At 38.5% G+C, this 19,972-nt stretch overlaps 1 long non-coding RNA gene across 1 annotated transcript in view; it reads right to left on the reverse strand.

Moving 5' to 3' along the window:
* Positions 1-2,859: 2,859 nt before the first annotated feature.
* Positions 2,860-19,972, reverse strand: part of LOC122201241 — a 47,086-nt gene continuing 29,973 nt past the window's right edge. Inside the window, exons 3-4 of the long non-coding RNA XR_006194119.1 lie at positions 10,217-10,349; positions 2,860-2,981 (exon numbers count right to left, since the gene is read on the reverse strand). This is a non-coding gene — a long non-coding RNA (uncharacterized LOC122201241). The remainder of the gene's footprint in view (positions 2,982-10,216; positions 10,350-19,972) is intronic.

Raw genomic sequence — 19,972 nt, forward strand, 5'->3', positions numbered from 1 at the left:
ACGTTTTTATTAGGCACTATACCATTATTTTGTGAACTCAGTGAATTACGAGATACAGATTACTCCCGTTACAAAAATAGAGACAACCAGACATAAAGTTTCTCCCCCACCCCACCACCCCATGGTCTTTCCAAATACCAATTAGAGTTTTACCAAAGGGACTAGACCTGAGTCAGGTCAGGCTTCTGGATCCATCTTCCAAATACTATGCCAAGAAATAAAATTGATTTTTAAAAAATTATGAGTTTTTGTCAAAAGGATACAGAACAGCTGTAAGTTCTGACTAGCCAAAACTGCATCAATTTGAGCATCAAAATAAATGATAGCAATGGGTTTTAATTGTTGAATAAGATAATAATCCACGTGTAGTGCCGATAGAAAGGAAGGAAGGGGAAAAAGGGAAGAAGGAAGGAAGGAGGAGAGAGAAAAAGGAAGAGCAATTTATAGTAATACAGTTATTTAGAATAAATATGAAAAGAATGATGGAATTAAAAACTGCAGCCATGGCAGTAATAATTAAATCATGCAAACATCAACAACAGATGATAAAACTAATAGGAGAGTTTGCTGAGAAACATGACATTTACATAATCTCAACACATCTCCCCACAAAGTACTTACTAATTAAAAAGGGATTAAAAATAGGTACTTCACTGTAAAGAAAACTAAACCTTTACAATAAAGAAACCTTAACCAAGTGATTCAATTTAGCATTACCAACAATGGGGAAAATTGACATTGTATGGCTCCTGATGTGATACACTGAGCAAAACAAAGCACCTGTATAATATTTCTGCTGAAAATACATAAATGGAATTGCATAATGAGGAAACAGCAGACTCCTAAATTGAGGGACATCAACAAAAACAACAGTAACAACAAAAACTGACCTGCATTCTCCTAAAATGTCAAGATCGTAAAAGACAAGAAAATGTTTAGAGACTATTCTAGACTGAATAAAAATGAAGAGACAAGACAACTAAAAAGCAACATATGATCCTGAATTGAGTCCTGAATCCATTGTTAGAAAGGGCATCCATTGGGCCAATTAGCAAAATTTAAATAAGGTCTCTGGATTAGATGCTAAAGTTGTGTCAATGTTAATTTTCTTATAAAGATGGTTATATTGTGATTACCTAGGTTGTATTGTGATTTTTTTTTTTAGAAACTGCATACTAAAATATATAAGGAAAATGGCACATCTTGCCTGTAACTCACTTTTAGTTGATTCAGGAAAAAGGAATAGTGCATGTATATGTGTGCACACACTTGAAGAGACAGAGACAATGACAAAGCAAATGTGGTAAAATGTTAACATTTGGTAAAACCAGGTAAGGATATAGGATGGTTCTTTGGCTATTCTCATAACTTCTTTGAAAACTACATACTACTTCAAAATAAAAGGTTAAGAAAAAGCCTCTCTGTTAAACAACTCTTGGGTCAAAGAGGAAATGAAAACCAAAATTGCAGATTATCTTTTTAAGAAAATAATAAAAACACTGTATTATAGCCAATGAAGAAAACCTATGGTCTCAAATATTTATATTGCTAATTAAAAAAAATCTAAGTATTACATTCAAGAAATTAGAAAAGGCAAGCAAAATAAATCCATGAGAAAGCAATATAACAAACATAAAACCAGTGGTTAATAAATTAGAAAAAAAAAGAAAATGAGTAGAACTAATAAATAAAAATCAGGTTAACAAAATAAAAACAATAAAATAACCCATGAACAAATTTATTCAAAGAAACATGCAAGTTACAAAACAGCATATAGTATATATTCCATACTTCCCATGTCCTGCCTCACACTCTCTTGACCCAGCTTTGACTGCAGTCATTGCTGTGGTAAGTAATGCACACAGGTGCACCCTATTCCTCAGTTCACCATGAGGTGTTCTGGAGCTATGGCCAAGATAAAACAATCCATCTGAGAGCTGACAGAATTCCCAATTTACTGGCATAAGATCCAAAGCAATCTCTTACAGTGAAGGAGATACACAAGCAGGCATATGTCCACAGACAAACAGAACAATGAATAGTTTATTAAAGGCTCTGCTAAGCTGCCAGTTCCAGAAAGACATGGTGTGAGGTTGGGGGACTCTCCTTCCAGATGTAGTTATGTGTATTGATCTATATAAGTTATGCTGTCCACACCTGGAATCTGAGAAACAGGGTGCCAGTAGGACTGGCCTCTCTCACCATTATTCCCGTGACCAATTTGCAGAATTTGTGTTTTCTGTCCCCTCAACTTTATTCTCGTCTGGACACTTGCTTCCAGAAATGCAGTAAGGGTTCCACTGAAGTTGAAGCTTTGACTACCATGAGGACTTTGTGAAAACAGGTAAAGAAAGGAATCACCATATTGGTGGAGATAACTGACTCTAAATACCCGAGGGGCAAGGTTTGCTGTTACACAATGAGAGCAAGAGGAGTATGTGTGAAACCCAGCAAAATCACTGGGATAATATGTTTCCATATTCAGTGTTCTGATAAATTTCAGCTGAAGAAAGAGAGCTAAAAATATTGAACACTCAACATATATGTCAGGCATTTGTTTTACATGTACTTTCCCACAAAATCTTTTTTTTTAAGTTTATTTATTTATTTATTTACTTATTTATTTTGAGAGAGAGAGAAAGCACGAGTCAGGGAAGGACTGAGAGAGGGGAAGAAAGAATCTCGAGCAGGCTCCATGTTGTCAGTGCAGCCTGATGTGGGGCTCGAACTCACCAACGAAGAGATCATGACCTGAGCCCAAGTCAGAAGCTTAATCGACTGAGCCACCCAGGCACCGTTCCCACAAAATCTTTATAACAATCCTAAGGTATAGAAATTATTTCCTTCACTTACCATAGAGAATGACAGGGCAGAGTAAACCCAGATTCGTCTGACATCAGAATCTGTGTCCTTTAACCATCTCACTCCATCTTAGGGCACTGAGAGGAAACTTGAGACATGGCGCCATCCTCACAAGAACACTGTTGGGAAAAATCTCCATCTGTGACATCCACAGATGTCATCCACACTTGAAAAATCCTATGCAAAATAGTAAAATCAATGCATTTGGACTCTGGAATACTCCAGCCTCTTTCTCCTTAACTGATTTAGAAACTCGCCTTTTACAGGCTTACACTGCTGTTAGATCACCCCTTTATTGACCAGATAGCTAGCCCAGGCCTATTCCTAATTCTGTAAAGGTATCTCCTGCTCCATTCCCACGTTTTGTTGAAATTACCATAACTTTGTTGTCATAGGTCCAACTGAGTGTCATAAAAACAATTTTAAAGGTTGACTCATACTAACATATGACCAATATACATAGCTCTGGAAACAAGTTTAAAAACAATGCTATTATACCATCACTAAAAGTGAAGACTAGCTATAATTTCCTTCAAAAGACCTAATATATTACTACAGTACAGTAGAGAGATACATGAAGATATTCTAAAGCCATTCTATGTGGTAAATAAATTAATTAAGCATAGTACATTTATTTAGAAAATGATTACAATTGTCCATGGAGAAAGTTAGTGAATTTAGAATTACTACATCTTAGAACAAATATGGTCAACATAATTCAGTGTGTTCCTTACCCTAGAGAAGCCAAACAAAGATACCAGAAGAGAGCAATGGCCTTACAAGAGCACAATCTCTCTGGATAATAAAAATGTTATGTAAGAAGAATGGGCAAAACAGGTATTAATGGGCAGGAACACATAACAGTTCCAAACTAATATATTCACTCAGTTTCTCACTTTAAGCCCCAGAAGGCACCATCAACAAGTCTTCTTATCCCACAGAAGAAATTTAATATTTATCTTTCTATTAGGCTTATACCAACTACCTAAATAATACAATACACTGGAGAAGCCATGAATAATAGCATGGATTTTAAAAGCTGTATAAGGTAAATAATCCCTTTTGTGCTTGGAAAACAAAGCTAAAACCTCTGGCAACAAGCATATTACTGAGTACTTTCTGGACACAATGCTCGTTAAACAAGTATTTACTGAGTACCTACTATGTACTATACCAGACATTATGCTTAGATCCTGAGTCTACAGTTGATGGTAAAAGCCTCTCAGCCCCTGGTGATCCCTACACCTCCAGTTATTCATCCTGTGTAATCCCCTCCCCTTGAGTATGAGCTAGACCTAGTGACTCCCTTCTAATGAACAGAAATGACAAAAGTGATTGGATGTCACTTCCGAGATTAGGCCATAAGGATACTGTGGCTTCTGTCTTGGATTCTCCCTCTCTCTCTCTCTCTTTCTCTCATCAGTCACCTTGGGGAAAGCCACCAGTCATGTAAGGAGGCAGCCAGGCCCATATAAATTAGCCTGGAAGTAGATCACCTAGGTCTGCCAACTACCACAGGAGTGAGCTTGAGAGATCCTTCAGCCCAACCTCAGGAGAGATCCTGAGCCAGAGACACCCAGCTACACCACGCATAAATTTCGAACCCACAGAAACTGTAAGGTAATAAATGCGTGCTGTTTTAAGCTGCTATATATGGGGTTAATTCGTTAAGCAACAACTGAGAACTATTACACAATGGTTTATAACACAAACAAGGTCCTTACATAAGTAGAGCTTACAACTGAGTGGGTAGAGATGGATAATAAACACAGACATAGATAATATAATTTCACATAATTTTAAATGCTATGGAGAAAGTCAAACAAAGTAACGGGATACAGGGTGACTGCATAAGTGAATGGAAAAGGAAGACCTCTCTGCAGAGACCAGAGCGAAGTGGGCCTTTGCATTCGAGGTGAAGTATAAGTGCTATTATAATAAGTTAAATGAAAAGGTAGGTATGAGAATCCAGCTAGCTCCTTTTAAACCAAACATTAAAGAAATTTGCAAAACTATAAAGCAATGCCATTCTTTTTAATAATTTTTGTTTTGAAAAATACAGTTTTAATTAAAATGTCAGGTAACATGCATTATTGTCTTTAAATGAATTAATAAATATGTTTAAATTTTGTTTAAATATCTAATATAATAAATATAAACAGCTATAACTCACATAAACAAAGTCTTTTGAGGATCCTCAACAATGTTTAGGAGTGTAAATAGATACTGAGACCAAAATGCAGAACTGCTGGTGTGGAGTACTGTAGCAAATGCTATGGAGTATGGATCTCATTCTATGTTGAATGGCATAAAAATTCCATTGAAGGATTTTTGAGCAGGAAGATATGATCTGATTTAAGTTCTTAGAGGTTATCTGGAGTTCTGTAAGGAGAATGGACTACATGGGAGAGAAAGGTGGAAACCTGGCAGTACTTGGCAAATAATTACCCACACATGTTTTCAGGCAGACCTGAAGAGGATAGTTCTGAAACTGGGGGCTTGGATTTTTTACATCAGAAAAAAAAAATCCCATGTGAAAATAACTGGTATCTCTATTATGCAACTGAAGATGTGCTACTATCATATTAATTTAAAAATAAAGGAATAAACAAATCCTGATGATTTTCAATGCAACATGGAATTTCGTTTCATTTTTTCCTCAGGCCCTGGGGATTTATTTCAAGCCCTTATGTTGTATTCTGTGGACTTTACCTAGGCACACCATATAATTTCTAAGCAAAATAGCAAATTACACTTTGGTGACATTTTCTGCAAGATGAAACAATCAGAAAACAGGGCTACCTGCTGGCTACATTCGGCTTTGCTTTTGCCATTATGAAATTCATGCTTCTATAAATTGGCAGTAATAGAATTTCACCTACCTTATAAATAGCACTTTTCAAGTTGGATAAAATGTTATCTCCAACAGCGGTGTGCCACAGAAATAGAAAACAAACAAATCAAACAAAAAGCCCTCTAATTTTTGTATTGTTGGATGAAATGTGGTGGGCTTTTTTTTCCTGCCAACTATCAACCCACAGAAACAACAGGATCTAGTCTGAAGTTCTATAAAGATTTCAGTTAAGATGAATGACTATGGATGTTTTAGATATCTTTACTGAACTTTTCTGCCAGCTTCAATGAATACTCACTCAACACTGTCAATGACTAGTAAGCCCTAGCTTGATTTTTCTCCCATAAGTAATATTACAGAAAATATAGCTAAAATACTAGGAAAAACAGAAATTATATGTCTTCCCAAATTATAGAAATTTCTGATCTTGTTCATATCTTCCTCTGTGAATTAAAACACCAAGGTAAGTGCCTACCTAGTGTAACCTAAATATAGTAACACATCTTACTCATTAACATTAGTAATCTCCCTTTTTACCTTTAGAAATGTAAAAAATAAAAACAAACAAAAAAAACCTCCAATAATTTTATTTTCTCTGAGTAGAAAAGAAAAATCTGCATGACAAAAGAATAAAATGTAACACCATAAAGAGAAAGGAAAACCTGCTAAGGATTTGGTGTAGTATGCCTGATTTGGGCAACAGGGTACTATTTTAGCTTACATTGCTCAGCCTAGCTTTCAACACAGGGAAAAGTAAGCAGAAGATCAGATTTTTAAAATTCTCTTTGGGCCAGCCTCAGGTAAGCAATTTTAATATAGCTATTGACCAGTGGAAGAAAAGAAATTATTTTCCTGGACATGTGATTACAAAATCAAATGTGGAATAAATGCAAACAAACCTGATATTAAAAGGCATAGCTTCTATGAAATGAAAGTGTGATTATTTTTTAAGCACTCTTTCCAACTTAATGAAATTTACCAGAGTGAATTTTAAATAGTATGTCTGAAATAGCACTTTATTTGCAGAAATTTATTTCATGCAAATTTTCAAAACTGTACTTAAAGTAAAGCACATCGGGCTTATTAAATTATGTGCATGATAGCTAGAACAAGGAAACCCTGGAAGTCAGTTTAATTTCCTTCTACTTCTCCCCTTCTCATATCCTTTTCTTTCACTCTTATTGACAGGCTCTCAAGACCCCACTGTTCCTGCTCTGTGGGGTGATAATTGCCATATGAAGCAGGAAGCTTTAAACAGAAGAGAATTAAGTATGCCAGGGCCAAGCTTACCTGTGGAAGCTGCCATCATCATGTGATTTTAAAAGTTCCAAAAGACCTCCTTGCCCTCCCTCCCAAATTTTGCCCACTGGCTTCTACTTCAGAGCCAGAAATTGCCATAATTTCTACTCATTGACCCAAAGAAGTGAAGACTCTTACCTAAATACCAATATTATATATGAGAAAGAGTGTAGCAAGGTTTAAGTGGAAGGATAAAGAATGAACGTATAAGAGTTGTGAACTTGGCACATCAGTGGGAGACTCTGAAATCCAAGCTAATTAAAGTGGAAATTTCGTCTACAATACACTTGGTAAGGGTGAAATAAGGTAGATATAGGGTCAGTAAACTGGAATCTTGGTAGATAAGTAACATGGTGAGTAATGAATGTTCGATTTCCAGAGAAAAATGAATCTTCTCACTGGAGCAGAAGTCCAAAGTCTTGAGAAAAGCTGATTCAGGAGATACAGGGAAAACTAGGCACCAAAGAAGCAAATCAGAGATAGGTCAGATGAGTTTTTCCCTGGGGACATCTTAAAGGCATCAGACAACTTCCTAATTGATAACAGATAATATGATCAACTTTTACTCAAACATTTGAGATCACAGCATAGAAGTAAAGTGGAGTTGTCTAGTTGGTTGATAGTAAGTATCTGTAACTTAAAAGACCAAACAAGACTGATGACCTAAGAGAAAAAAATTACAACTCATCCACAGTGAGTTGATGGAGTGACATCACCAGGAAAATATATTAAAGAGTAAGACAGAGAATATAGCTGCAAAGACCAGGAGTAGCTACTGGGCTAGAAAAGGGGCAAGAGAAAGATTTTGAGATGAAAAAGAGGAGCCAGAAGGGTCTAGAAAACTAAAGGAAGAAAAAAAATTTCAAGAAAAGTGTAGACAACAGTGTCGATAGTTGGAGAGAAGCAGACAGAATAAGGACTCTGAGTAGAGTAAGATGGAGGGCACTGATGAGCTTTCACTGCATAGATTCAGTCGAATATAACAGGCAGGATAGGCTGTGTAAAAAGAAGATGGAGGCACAAAATATAATCTACTCACTGGCCATTAAAGGAAATAGAAAACCGGATGATAACTCAAGGAAGCAGTGATGTCAAGGGAAGAATTTTCTCATGGTAGAGGAGACCAAAAAGAGAAAGTAGATCTTATTTTCTCCTTTTGGCTTGAAGGTAAATAGTGAGCACAAGTAGGCAAGACATGTTTTGGCCACAGGTCCCTTTAGAAAACAAACTGGGACAAAATTAACTCCCCCTCGAAAGTAACAGATGTTGGTGTCTCTGCCAGATACATTGTTAAGGAATGAAAGACGTTTCTGCAAATACTCCTCACTCCATTGCACCCCATCCCACTCCCACCCTGCAGACACTGTGTGCTTTCTAGCAGTTTCCCACCCACAGGACCTCCGTCCAGCCCTTTCCTGCATCAGGCCTGGTGGTGGTAAGACCCATTCACCTCCTCTGTTTCAGCTGAGCCATCTACTTGCCTCTAAACCAAGGTTTCCCAGCTTCTGCACTATTGTCATATTGAACCAAATACTTTTTGTTGCCATGGGGGTGGGACTTCCTGTGCATTGTAGGGTGCTTAGGAGCCTCCCTGGCCTCTCCCCACTAAATGTCAGTAGCATGCTCTCCTACAGTCCCAACGATTAAAAAAGTCTCCATATACCGTCAAATGTTCTGGGGGCAAAATACTTCAATGCCACATGGAGAATCACTGCTACAGACACTTCTTTCTCTTGATTCTTCCTAGAGTTCAATACACACACCCTCTCCCACCCAGTTTCTCCCACATTTCCTGTCTCTGAAACAAGCAAATGACACTTTTTTCTTTCCAACAATTTTTCACAAGTCTAAACAAATACAATCCTGAAAAATTCCACTTTCAAGTATGCTAACGAAATGGCCATGCCCCTAGATTCCAAGGGAGTGTGATAGGAAAGGAGGGCTGCAGGTTCCATGCTCCCTTCCTGGGATTCCTTCTTGGCTAAGCCTGGGATATGGCTGCATCCCAATTATGGTGACACTGGATGCCAGACCCACCTCCTGATTCACAGTCTTGGACACACATAAAGGTTGCACAGCCATTAGATCCGGTAGGTTGGCTTCATTATTTCTTGTCAGGTTTTGGCCTCGCGGTCCCCCCTTTTTGCCAAAAATTTCAGTGTAGTTTCTCGGCAGTTTGTTCTTCTTTTGCTAGTCCTCTAACCTCTATCCTTCCGATATTCGGATTGCTCAAGTTTTGGTCATTATTTATAGACCTTGTATCACATGTAGAGACTTATGGCTCCTAGCCCTCATCCAAACAGGAGAGTGAGGAATAGCATCTCCCATTAGACTCCAAGTCCCCCTCCATGGCCCCAGGCTGCCCTGCAATGACCTGTGCTCACTCCTTTAGTCTTCCAGGTGGTCTCCAAGGCTCTGGCTGTGTGATCGAGCCCTCTCCCCCGTCTCATTTTTCTCTGCACTTTTCATTTGACTAAAACATCTTTTTGAGTGTTGAAACTAGTTTGAAATGTTAGACTTCAATAAATTCTTCCCACAGTCCAAGCAAGGAAGTACATCCTTGCTCAGTTAAAGTGAAAAAATAACAGATACATATTGAGTCTAATAAATTATTAATAAATTTCTAATGGATGACACTTGCTCCACCACTTTTCAAAAGCCTCTCTGAGTCATTATTTATGTCCTTTCCCTCATCCCTCTGAGGAAGTAGTTCTTTACCAGGTCAAGTAATTTTACACAGACCACATCACTAACTGATAATTTAGTTAACTTAGGGTTACATCCCTGACCTCTTGATCAGTGCAGACATTAAAAGTTCTTGCTTCTAACACTCATACATATATCCACATCATTCAACATCATTCTCCTGTAGTCTATTGGTCTCCTTAGGGTCAATTAGCAGTTTTTAAACCAAGATTAATACAAATTTAAAAAATGGTATGGGTTATTATAGGAACATCTCCACAACCTACTAATAACTTAAAAATACAAATTATAAAATAATACAGTTAGCAAAATGTCTTGTGTTTAGAAAAATATATACAAAGCAAAATTATATATATAATCATTTGTATATAAAAGTGATTACACGTACACACTATGTACACATTTATAAATACGTATATATGCATATGTATATATAATTTCCAAACATAAAGCTAGAAAAGTTCAAAGACAGAAACCACACTTCAGCAGGGTTACCTTTGAGGAGTCTGGCACTGGAGAGAGGCTGACCCATGGGGAGAATCTTCTATAGTGCTTCACCATGTGGATGCAGGGTAGAGAGACCATTCCCCGGGAGATGAATGTCAGGGTGTTCCTCCTCCACCTGATTCTGTGTTTTAATAAGTAAAAAGGTACATAAGAAAAAAAAGTTCTTACTTCTACACTCAGCCCCTTTATTTTTGGAAATGTATTTGCATATGTCTTTGGAATCCTCTCTTTGAATGATTTCATTCATTGTAATATAAGGCAATATTTATTGGTCCCATAAAAAGGAAAGACGTTTGGTCTCCTATCTTTCTCATGTTTTTATCATCGTGAGGATGGTTACCATTTATCAAAAACAGTCTATCCTTAGTAATACTCTCCACCTGGCTCCCAGATCAATCAACATGCCTGTAAATATTTTTCTTTCAGCCCTCTACCCTCATATAAACACCTAGAGGAATAAGTGCCTGTTTTTCCACTACCTTCTGGATAATTCCTTTAGTCCCTGCTCCAAAAAATAACTAAACACTTCCCCTAAGGCTTTCATAAAAAATTCCTTCTAAATCCTACCAATTCTCCTCTCAAACTATATAACCTAGCTGAGCCACTGACTCCAGCATATGCCTAACTTGAAAGAAAGAAAGAAAGAAAGAAAGAAAGAAAGAAAGAAAGAGAAAGAAAGAAAGAAAGAAAGAAAGAAAGAAAGAAAGAAAGAAGAAAAAGGAAGGAAGGAAGGAAGGAAGGAAGGAAGGAAGGAAGGAAGGAAAACAGAAAGGAAGAAAGGAAGAGAGAAAGGAAGAAGGGAAAGAAAAGCCCAGCCAGAAATGTCAATACAGGAGTCCAGGATATCCACTACCACTTTACTTAGGACTGACAGGAGACACAAACACACACACACACACACACACACACACACACACACACACACACACAAGCCCAGCCCTTCCCTTGAGCAAAGACTCTTAAGAATCTGTAAAATGTATATATTGAATCGATCTACTCATGTCACAGATAAAACTAACAGGAAAGAGCTTTCAGATCATTCTATTTCCTAACCTGCAAGATGAAGAATTATCATTTATAATCACTTCCCACTGCTAAAAACTCAATACATAACAGTAACTTTAACTCTTGGTTTATAACCAAACTTTTTATTTAACTGACCTGGAAGGTTGATTAAAATTCCATTTGGTGTTATAATTTAAAAACAAGTGAGATGACACTTCTAAGAATACATACACATCCACTTTTTTGAGTCATTTGGAAGGATTATAGAAATAAATGAACTGCACAACGAAACCAGTAGAAGTGAGAGTTGGTCCCTGTGGGTGTGTGGGGATTGAGTATAGCGAGGAAGTGATAAATTGGGAAAGGAGAACAGGATGCATCTCTCTTTAGGCCACAGAAAATAACATAGGAAACTGTTAAAGAGTGTAGGAAGGGTTTTCTCCCACTTCTTTCCTCCCACAGGAAGTCACTAATACTTTCTGAGAAAAGAGATAAGTCGTCTAGTTTTTACCCATTAGTTAAAAACAGCAATTTCTAGACTTAAGCATATTAGTGAGGACTGCCCTTTACAACAGCTCAAGAAAACTCCACTTAGAAAGAAAACACTTGACAGTAATCCCCATTGTTTCTAAGGTAAACCCACTCTATATTAAATGTAACTTTAAAACTGTGACTTTTATAAAGAATAGCAAGTGGGTTAATACTGGAAATTCTAAGGCCTTGCTAAAAACACTTCAAATGTAAAATAATCCTTATCTAGAATTAATGAAGCAAAAGGGGGAGCATAAAGAAACGTATGCTTTTAAGGGGCATTTTAAGTATGAGTATATGACATGCCAGCCTTTTTGAGAACCTTTGGTAGAAACAACTGAGTGGAGCTACTTGGTGCCCCCATTTCCCTCCTTATACCCTCCTCTGAATGATGTGAAGTAGGTAGCTCATATGGGGAAGTAGGTAGCTCATAACAGATCTTAGTCTGGCATCCTTAATCCAGAAAGACACTTTAAGAGGCCAGGTCAGTTTCCATGGAGGATGAGGCTGGAACATCTCCCTTCCACTCCTTACTCCCCCCATACAGGTGCTTACTCCCTGGGCTGTCCCCAGAATTAACCTTGAAGCCCGGCAATCAGAGAAGACAGACATATATTCAATCTGGTAAAAGTCCTGAGGCTAACTTCTTATCTCTAGAATTTAACCACTTACTAGCCTGCTCCTAAATCATTTTCACTAGGTCATGATGAAAAAAACATTTTTATCTCTAATTCAATCACAATTTATGGTTCTAAGGAGAAAATAATGGCATTGAAAGTCAAAAGTTATTTACAGAACTTCTGATATGTTCTGCCTTCTAGTAACATGTGATTCTTTCCATAGTTCTATTTTTTATACTGACTCCAAAGAAATAGGTTCTTAACTGTTTAACAATTTTGAAATTATTATATAATCTTTTTAAATTATTTAGAGATCTACATTTAAAGACTTGAAAACTATAGAGAATTTACATTGTTGACTTCCACAAAACAGCACATATTCAATACATACCATCCCAAAATTTTGGGATGGGTGAGTGTTGGTTTACAGGTATGTGTTGTAACCTGAATGAAAATACCCCTGAAAAGAATATCTAACTTCCATTGCCATTTGGCATGCCAAGCTCTGGAGGTTCTCTTTCTCCCTGTTTTAGGATCTCTATTCCCTTCACACTTGCTAACTCAGCCCACATTGTTTTGTTGACATGTAGAGAGTGAGGGTAGGGTATAAGTCTTAACAGGTTAGCATTTTGACTGCTAGAAGACTAATATTACTAGGCAACATATCCATGTTTCTTGCCTGATAATTAAGACCCATATTTCGGGGATCCACGGAATCTCAACACCTCAGAAATGCCATGTAGCATTAAATATTTCTGTGCTTTCTTTCCCACTGTTATGGCTAAATTTGTATCCCCACCTCCCCCAAAATTACTTTGCATAAATAATTACATTAAAATGAGGTCATTAGTTTGGGCCCTGGTCCAATATGACTGGTGTCCTTATAAGAGGAAATTTGGATATAAACATGCACACAAAGGAAAGACAGGAAGAAGGCACAAAGAATATGATAAGACAAGAAGAAGACTATCATCCACAAGCCACAGAGAGAGGCCTGTAACAGATCCTTTCCTCAAGGCCCTCAGAAAGAAACAATCCTGCTCACACCTTGATCTCAGACTTCTAGTCTCCAGAACTATAAGAAATTAAATTTCTGTTGCTTAAGCCACTCAGTCTGTGGTACTTTGTTATGGCAGCCCTAGGAAACTAATACACTTACCAAAGGAAGAAGAGTACAGGAAGTTTTAAGATGCCAAAATGACAGATTGTAAAACAGTAGGAAATGGGGAAGTTCATTAAGATGACAAGTGGGAGCCAACAGGTTACATAAGAGTACAACTGTTATGCACTCCCCATAAAGGAAAGGATTAATTTTAGGTCCTGCTGGACCATGCAGAAGGTGTAAATTAAAGAAAATTATCTCTCCAATCCTAGGTTTAAAGAAAAAGAAAACCCCATAGAACACTGAAATATAAGATACAAGGTAGAAAAAAGAAATCTGCCATATTGAAAGTCTATTACTTAAAATAAGTAGTCCTAACACTTGAATACATAAGACATTATACAAAGTCTTTGAAGCTGCACAGTGGCAATTCTAGGATTCCTTTATAATGCTGAAAAAAGTCCCACTAATGGACTTCCAGGAAAACGCTAGTAAAAACAGGCCTAGGATAATTGCAGAACAGTGAATTTAGGCTGGTAAGAAATAGATTTCAATTATATTTATCTAATCATTGATAATGGATTTTTCCCAAAGTAATTTTTTTATATCTACAAACTTCCTTTTACTAAATAATGATATATAAATGGTGACTTGAAACAAGTCATTAATCAATTTTGGCTCTCTGTTTTCCCATTTATAAAATTGAAAATACATGGGTTATAGCTACACAAATACTTGAGATACCCAGACTGAACTTACTATCTTCCTGGATAAGAGCCAGCAGAGGTGGCACATACAAAGAGCATTTAATATATAACACGTTATTCTTTTTTGCTCTGATCATTCTCATTCTATCATCCTTCTCACTAGGGTGGAGAAATGTACCATCTAATGTTTCACAAAAGAGAAAACATTTTTCTGTCTTTCATGTCGTGGAGAAGCCTGAATTATCTTAATCATACATTGTGCTCTTGTCTTAAACATCAACATTCCCCTTGGTCTTCTATCCATGAGCCAGAATATTGGGTTGATTATTCTCCTGGAAGCACACTCTTTGCCAAGGTTTACCATTATTTTTCATTAGTTTCAATTCTGAAAGGAAGGAGACAGAGCCTATATATGATGATGAATGGGGTTAAAGGCCCAAGGACTAACATGATTGTATAAGAAGCTACTGCTGGGTGATATATGAACATATTGGAGTAATACATGCTAAAAATGAGGAGGCAGCACAGAGCAGTTGGCAGGACAACAGGCAGCCTAAATTACATCATTCATTTAATAGATCTAACATATGGTAGCTATTAGATCTCCAAAACAAATGCAAGGCTAACCAACACTCTCATAGAAGAAAGGCTTCCATTCTTAATTTTTTTTTTTAATAAAAGGCCTCAGTCCAAGTTGCTGCCAATTCCAACACAATAATAACATATATCTCTAAACGAAATAATAATCTGGACCTTGCCAAGAAATTAACAGTTTCACATGATAATGTATGCTTTAAAATGTTAAATGTTCTTGTTTTTGTCTTTTACACATTTCTCAAGGAGCTATGCAGGAATTCAATGGGATAATTTAATGGTTTTAAGCAGCAACTGAATTCTGTAATATATAAATCAGCTCATAATTGTTTTCAGAATGAAAGATACAAATGCTCTATATTAAAGCTGGCCTTTGCTTAAAGCAAGTGAAACATATCTTTAATTCTGTCATTTTCCAATTAATCTCATTTTTGTGTTGCAAAAAACATAGGAGAAAGCTCCAGTGATCTTTTGGGGATGTAATTTTGCCCTTGTTTTACATGGTTTTCAAATAGTTACCCTAATCAGAAAAAAAAAGAGAAAGAAAGAAAGAAAATGAGTAAAAAGGCAAAGTACAACCACTATCTCTCTATTAATAATCCCCAGAAATGTTTTTTTATCGTATTAAGTAAAACCTTTCATCTAGACGCCAGTTCTTCTGGTGAACTGCTCTGGAAGTCTCAGGCCTTTGTGAACACTCCAGAAGGGAAAGGACCTAGGGCCGACAGATGAATACAAAACAACTTCACCCCAAAATTCAAACAGGGACCCAAAAGATAGCTGCTTCCTCATTGCCTGCCTCTGAATTCTATGTTTTATTCAGGTCTTTCCCAGCATGACCCTTGTCCTTTGAATTCAATTCCTTCCAATTTAGCCCCTTGCTTCTTTAATCTGACTTCTCCCTCATCCCACTTTCCTTTTCCCAGTTGTTTAAGGCTGGAATATCATTCTTCTGCCCAGAAATTTCCAACATTTTAAACTTTTTTAAGATCATTTCTCAGGGTATCCGGGTGGCTCAGTCTCAGTTAAGTGTCTGACTTCAGCTCAGGTAATGATCTCACAGTTCATGGGTTCGAGTCTGCATCAGGTTCCGTGCTGACCATGTGGAGCCTGCTTGGGATTTTCTCTCTGCCCTTCACTTGCTCGCACGTTCTCTCTCTCTCTCTCTCTCATTCTCTCAACATAAATAAATAAACTAAAAAAAAAAAGAAGGGGCGCCTGGGTGGCTCAGTCGGTTGAGCGACCGACTTCGGCTCAGGTCATGATCTCACGGTTTGTGAGTTTGAGCCCCTCATTGGGCTCTGTGCTGCCAGCTCAGAGCCTGGAGCCTGCTTCTGATTCTGTGTCTCCCTCTCTCTCTGACCCTCCCCCACTCAGGCTCTGTCTCTCTCTGCCTCAGAAATAAATAAACATTAAAAAAAATTAAAAAAAAAAGAATATCATTTCACTTCCCACTATCCATTCACCTTTTTCAAGATGCATTCTCCCAATTTTCCTCTGGTAAACAACTTCTTCCTTATTCTGTGTAAGTGCTTATAGTGAAATTAACTCCAGCCCTGTCTCCAGGGGTATGCAAGAATTAAATCATATCAATCAAACAATTACCTTCTACCCCCCTTCTCTTACCATTAATCTCTACTTTAAGGTGATGATGAGTTTAGGATGGGCATGTGAACCAATCAGATCTGATGAGAAACAAGTTCTAGAACTGCTGACAAAGACAAACTCTGTTTTATTGGGCATAACCTGGGAAGATACAGACCTGTAGTATTGGTGGACATATTTCCAATACATGAAACCCAAGAATGAAGCCACAGTGAATGATCCAGAGTGAAGAGATGGTGTGAGAACACTGTGAGACTATTTACTGTTGCCATTTACTTCTTACGTTACTATTTAATTATCTCAGGAGTAGAATTGTATACCCCTTGAGATCTTGGTACCTTAAGCTATGTTCTTGGTACCTTAAGCTATGTCTAACATAGTTCTATATTTGCTCTACCAAAAAGGAATTACATAAATCTAATAATGTGTACATTATAATAAAAGGTATGTATATCTTTGCCCCACATTCTCATACACACCCCAAATTCAAATTAACCTGAGAGACGTAAACTATTCTTCCTTCAATGTGCCTCTCATAGTGTGAGCATCTCACCACACTGAATGTGATTCTAGAATTTAAAGAAACCTTAAAACAACACTGTCCATAAACTCAAGGCACCTACTTCATATGGAGCTCAACTGAAGATTTAACGAGATTTTAAGGGAAGAGTGCCTGACTGACTTACTGGGTAGAGCACGCAACTCTTGATCTCAGGAGAGTTCAACTCATCTCTGGTGAGTTTGAGCTCCATGCTGGGCATAAAGATTACTTTAAGGAAAAGAAGAAGAAGAAGAAGGAGAAGGAGGAGAAGGAGGAGAAGGAGGAGAAGGAGAAGGAGAAGGAGAAGGAGAAGGAGAAGGAGAAGGAGAAGGAGAAGGAGAAGGAGGAGAAGGAGAAGGAGAAGAAGGAGAAGGTTTTAAGGTAATTTTCACTATGAATATTTGTGTTAAGTTGATTTCACGAACAAGCTCCTGAATAATATGCAACTCTGTTTTATGTGACAGGCTACTGCAGACCCCAGTCATACTAAACTCTGAAGAGAGATTGATGTGGGGTCCCTGGGTGGCTCAGTCAGTTAAGCATCTGACTTCAGCTCAGGGCATGATCTCATGGTCTGTGGGTTTGAGCCCCGTGTCAGGCTCTGTGCTGACACCTCAGAGCCAGGAGCCTATTTTGGATTCTGTGTCTCCCTCTCTCTCTGGTCCTCCCCTGCTCATACTCTGTCTCTGTCTCTCTCTCAAAAATAAATAAACATTAAAATTTTTGTTTTAATAAAAAAGAGAGATTGATGTGATTTAAGTGTCTGTAGCAGGAGCTTTATATGACATTTCTTTTTTTTATGTTTTTTTTTAATTTGTGAGAGAGAGAAGAGAGAGAGAGAGAGAGCATGTGTGCACGAGCAAGTGGGGGAGGGGCAGACAAAGAGGGGGACAGAGGATCCAAAGTGGGTTCTGCCCTGACAGCAGCAAGCCCGAAACAGGGCTTAAACTCATGAGCTGTGAGATCATGACCTGAGCCAAAGTTGGATGCTCAATCAACTGAGCCACCCAAGGGCCCCAATATGGCATTTGATAGCATACTATAGGAGAAACTTGTCTACTTCTCAGCTTGATTTTCAGTCTCCAGAAGACCATCATTGATTGTCATGAGTCCATGGGGACAGGACAGGTAACTAAGAGAGAATCTGCAATATGAGAGTGTATAAACCTTTAAATTCTTATAAAACAGTTCCTTTTCCTTTTTAGCAACGCTTATGCTTCTCTGAGCCTCATTATGGTTTTTGTCAAGGAGAGCTGATGAATAGGAACATAAAAATATGAAAGTCCCAGTACCAGGTATCAGAGTGAGACCTCAGAGATGTATCAGGGCCTCAGACAGAGACTGACCTTGAGGTACATGTAGGCAGATGGGACGCTGACAACCTCACACAGATGCCTGTGTCCTAGCATGGTGCACAGGCACAGAACATTCCTATCTCCTCTAGCCTGGCATAGAAGAAACAGCAGAGCCACCTGAGCAGAAGGGGCCATGAAGACTGCTAAATGTAAAGGATATGTGGAGAATGTGGAGACCAGCATGGATGGGTGACCACAGGCCAGGTGGGACAACGTACAGTCCAGAGATCCCAGTGTAGAAACTGCTGCTTCAAGATCCCTGGAGCATAGGAATATATGAGAGGCTCTTCTGGCCCCACTTGCCAGGCATTCTACATAGCCATTCCCCCAGAACGGCACTGGGGCACCAGAGCTTAGAGCCCCTCTCGAAGGCTCCACTGGTTCCCCTTCTCACCCTCCAGCCTACAGGATCTTTCTCTAATCTTGAGGGAAGCCCTATTCTCTTCCTCCTACTCTTTCTAAATATTTTTTCCATACCCAAAATACTCTTAGTTCCCTAAGGACTTAGGGTTTGGAACACAACTCTGGAGAGGTTCTTTCTATGCTGTCACTTCCCTTACTGAGGTGATGAGCTCAGAGCTGACCATCTGCTCCAAATGGAGAGAGGAAAGGAAGTGCCAAAAAATATATAATAATAAATCTCAAAGATACTATTCCACAATATTTTCTTCCTAAATTAAATATTTATAGCCCTGTAAGTGTACTCTATCTGCAGGTGTTACTCCTCACCCTCACCAACTGCACCCTTCCGAACACACACGTACCACAGGTTGAGACCTGGGTCCAAATCCCAGATGAGAACTGCTGTGCACAAAGCAGCCCCTGACCACAGGAGTGTTATTTCCCCCAGGCTCCCAAAGGTGAGAATAGACCATGGGTGAGTTCTTCCCCTTATAATGCTCCCTATCTGAAGTTCCCCAGGAAATTCTTCCATCTCTCGTTAATAATCCCTTGGCTCCCTGCACCCCAAATTCACCCATCACTTCCACTGAACTGAGAGGAGGCCTTGAGGGACTCACTTTACAAAAGAAGTGAAAGCTTTTGTTGACTTAAATAAGGCAGCAGGTGTATGACCAGGCTCCCCAACCTGACTCTCCACCATAACTTCATGCCTAAAATCTTTAAGATCTCTGAGATTTAGAGGTCTGGAGAAAGAAGGGATATGAGGGTTTACTGAACCCAGACTCTTGAAGGTACAAAATGGCTCTATTCTCTGTCCTCTAAGTTTTCTGAGACGCTTTCCTCCTACCTTCACTGAGTAGGCCTTAGCTCCAGTATTAGTGGCTGATGGTTTCATTTAAGGTAATTTCACCATTAAAATGTTCTTCTATTCCTACCAACAAAACAAAATAGGGGTGTTCTTGTACTTCACCAGAGTCTTAGAACTGTCCACCTTCCAATGCAGAGCAGCGTCCTCTCAAGGCTTGTTAAGGAGTCCTTCTCCAAGAGATGTCTGGCTGTGGCCCTGGCCACTGCATCAATCCATAGCACAGTAAAGGGACACCCACTTGGCAGAGCATCAGGATCCTTCTGCCTTGGAAGCTACCTTAAGAACAGCCTGGGTCAGGGGATCCCAAAAGAGCTGCTATGATAACTGCCCATCTGTGCCATCTGTCAGGGCCTGAGCTGGTGCTGCTGGAATCACTCCTTCCTCTCCGGAATCCACCGGCTAAAATCACTGTCT

The sequence above is a fragment of the Panthera leo genome, chromosome A1 (genome assembly GCF_018350215.1).
Source record: "Panthera leo isolate Ple1 chromosome A1, P.leo_Ple1_pat1.1, whole genome shotgun sequence".
Classification (NCBI taxonomy): Eukaryota; Metazoa; Chordata; class Mammalia; order Carnivora; family Felidae; genus Panthera; species Panthera leo.